Consider the following 3,761-nt stretch of genomic DNA (forward strand, 5'->3'; position numbering starts at 1 on the left):
CAATACAGACATGTGAAATGATAAATCTATTTAGAATTTTTTTTTTGCCCAAGGAATGAAAACTACTATATTGAGACTTCCAGCCAAGATGGAGGCGTAGGTGGAAACACCATGCCTCCTCGCACAACCAAGTTTAAGGACAACAAAGATTTAGTAATAAAAATACAACAAAACAGGCAGAAAATTGAACTGTACAGAAGTTGGACAACAAGGAACCATTCAGCCAGACCAGTAAGAGGGGTGGAGTCAGCGGCTGGTGGAGAGGGGTCACGCAAGAAAAAGTGGCCGGATGGACCCAGGCACACAGGCGGTGGTCATCAGATCCCAGGCATGGGGTAGCAATGGGCAGACCCAGTGAGGGCACAAGGTGGCTGGCTGACCAAAGTTGCACATTCACACACAGATAAACCAGATGAAAAAATGGACAGTGAGAAAGACAATGAAACACAGGGCCCCAGAACCTGGAAATAAAGCCTAAAAGCACCAATTGGAAAAACTTTCAGGGGTCGAGGTGCCAGGAGAGGCTCCCAGGCTCACAGAGAGTTTGTTGGAGAGACCCACAGGGTCTTGGAGGGTGCACAAGCCCACACACCCAGGAACCAGTGCCAGAAGGGCCTAATTTGCTTGCGGGAAGCAGCAGAGGGGAGAAAAATCTGAGAGAGAGCGTGAAACAAGCACCATTGCCCCTCTCTGACCCCACATACAGTGTCACAACCCAGCAACTGGGATGCCCCACCCTGGTGAACACCTAAGGCTCTGCTCCTCATACCTCATAGGCACAAAAAGACCAAATCATTATGGCTCAAGCAGAAGAACAGCTCAAAGCCCCAGAGCCAATACGTCTAAGAGACCAAGAGATAGCCAACCTATCAGATGCACAGTTCAAAACACTGGTGATCAGGATGCTCACAGAACTGGTTGATTTTAGTCACAAATTAGAGGAACATATGAAGGCTAAACTAAGTGAAATAAAGGGAAATGCACAGGGAACCAATAGGGATGGAAAGGAAACTGGGAGTAAAATCAATGGAGTGGATCAGAAGGAAGAAACAAACAACCAAACAGAAAAGAATGAAGAAACAAGAATTCAAAAAAATGAGGAGAGGCTTAGGAACCTCCAGGACATCTTTAAACATTCCAACATCCAAATTAGAGGGGTATCAGAAGGGGAAGAGGAAGAGCAATGAGTGGAAAAGTTATTTGAACAAATAATGAAGGAGGACTTCCCCAGTCTGTCAAAGGAAATAGACTTCCAGGAAATCCAGGAAGCTCAGAGAGTCCCAAAGAAGGTGGACCCAAGAAGGAACACACCAAGGCACATCAGAATTACATTAGCCAAGAATAAAATGAAGGAGAGGATCCTAGAAGCAGCAAGAGATAAGGGGACAGTCACCTACAAAGGAGTTCCCAACACTGTCAGCTGATTTCTCCAAAGAGACCTTACAGGCAAGAAGGGGCTGGAAAAAAGTATTCCAAGTTATGAAATCCAAAGACCTACAGCCAAGATTGCTCTATCCAGCAAAGCTTTCATTTAGAATGGAAGGAAAGATAAAGTGCTTCTCAGATGAGGTCAAGTTCAAGGAGTTCATCATCACCAAGCCCTTATTATATGAAATGTTAAAAGGACTTATCTAAGAAAAAGGAGTTAAAAAATATGAACCGTGGAAGGATAGCAAACTCACAGTTATTAACACCCACACCTAACACAAAAGCAAACCTAGAGGACAGCTAGATCAGGAGTGAAACCATAGAAATGAAGATCACATGAACGGTTAGCAACAGGAGAGTGGGAGGAGGAGAAAGGGGGAGAAGGTACAGAGAATAAGTAGCATAGACAGTAGGTAGAAAATAGACAGAGGGGAGGGCAAGAATAGCATGGGAAATGTAGAAGCTAAAGAACTTGTGACATATAGACGTGAACTAAAGGAGGGGTGGGGGGAAGGGTGGGGGAGGGGTGTGCAGGGTGGAGGATTATGGGGGGGAATGGGACAACTGTAATGGCATAATCAATAAAATATATGGAAAAAAACCTGCTATATTGCCCAGGACCAATGCTTCACTCCAAATTTACTAAGAGACACATAAATTTCAAAGTTCTGTCTTCTCCCTTGGGAACTTGAGGAGAATTTTGAGAGCACAAAGATTTGCTAGCTTTAAGCAGCAATTGAACAACAAATTTTTGATGACATTGTTTTCTTTTAGTTTTAAAAAAATATTTTATTTATTTTTAGAGAAAGGGGAAAGGAGAGTGAAAGAGAGGGAGAGAAACATTGATGTGAGAGAGAAACATGGATCAGTTGCCTCTTGTACAATGCCCCAAACCTACAACTCAGGCATGAGCCCTGACTGGGCACTGAACCGGAGACTTTTGGTTCACAGTCCGGCGCTCAATCCGCTGAGCCCCAAAAGCCAGGGCTGTTTTGTTTTTAATCTAGAAGGTCCCTAGGAATTGGATGTCATCTGCAAGGATTTCAGAGGAAAGGTGAGCCTATGTTTTAGAAGACACTGGACGTGGCCATTCCATATTCATAGAGAATTGTAAATTGTCTACACACTAACCTCTTTCTAACATTTACTATAAAATGTTGTTACTTGGACTGTAAAGTTTGATTAGCTGAGGTTTATTGGAATGATGTGATGAGCTAACTCTAAGGTCCAATGTTTAAAACAAAAAAGAAAGTGCAAAATTTTGCCAGTGAAGTACAACTGGTGTGTCCCCTATGCCCTCAGTCTCTTGGAATTATTTTTGCCAAAGCCAAATGGCTGTATTCCATACAGTTTTCAGGCCAGCATGACAGATGCTGAGGAGCAAAGTTCTGCAGATGCAATCTTTTTATGGAGGGAAGTGATTTGCTCTTATTAAAAAGTCTGAATAAGGACTAGGGAGGGAGAACAAGGAGGAATGGGAAACAATAGAATGGGATCTGGGTCCAAGGCCATCCCTAGGTGCCTCATACCCACAGCCAAGAATTGAAGTCAAGCAGATGTGAGTCCATCCTTTGAGACCTCACAGTCTGGGACCAACACTGGCTCAAATACATGATTAAACACCACCTCATTCAACTATCAAATATTCAACAACAACTAAAATAGATGTCTTTATTGATAGAAATAAAATTTCAAGCACTATTAGCTAGTGTTACCTCAATAAATATAAAAATGCAAGCAAATAAAAATATTCTACCTCCTCCTACTGCACTATAGAATATAAATCAAGATACCTTTTTTTAAACAGCTAAGAATGGATGCTTCCAGAACTACTCTTCCATTCACTTGTTCACAAGCTGTCCATTTTTATGCATGGGCTATGATTTTAGGGATATTTATCACATAAGATTCATTAGGTGGAGTGTTGTCTAATTTTGCTACAGTGTTTCCAGTCAATACAGATTAAAAAGGGAGGTTGTATATTTTAATTAATTAATTTTAATGGATTACTTCTCTCTGGTTTGGCACATTCTGAAGCAGCTTATTTAGTGGCTGTTACACAGGCTGGTTCACAAGCATTTCCTCTTGGGATTGCAGGAAACAACCGCCAGGAGAGTCAACCATACATTCAGGCACTGCTATCCCTTTTCCAAATGTACAATGGAGACACCACGGCCCGCAGAGTGTGGCTTCTACCCAGTTGCAGTGGAGCACCTCTGTTTTGGAGTTACATTTTCAGATAAGATTTTTAAAAATTCTAAAGCTGAAAAAGTTTTGGAAAACTACTCAGTAAATAAATAGTAAGGTAGGTAGATAGATAGTACACGTCGAAC

The sequence above is a fragment of the Sturnira hondurensis genome, unplaced genomic scaffold, assembly GCF_014824575.4.
Source record: "Sturnira hondurensis isolate 20B ecotype Veracruz unplaced genomic scaffold, ASM1482457v3 Scaffold0006496, whole genome shotgun sequence".
Classification (NCBI taxonomy): domain Eukaryota; kingdom Metazoa; phylum Chordata; class Mammalia; order Chiroptera; family Phyllostomidae; genus Sturnira; species Sturnira hondurensis.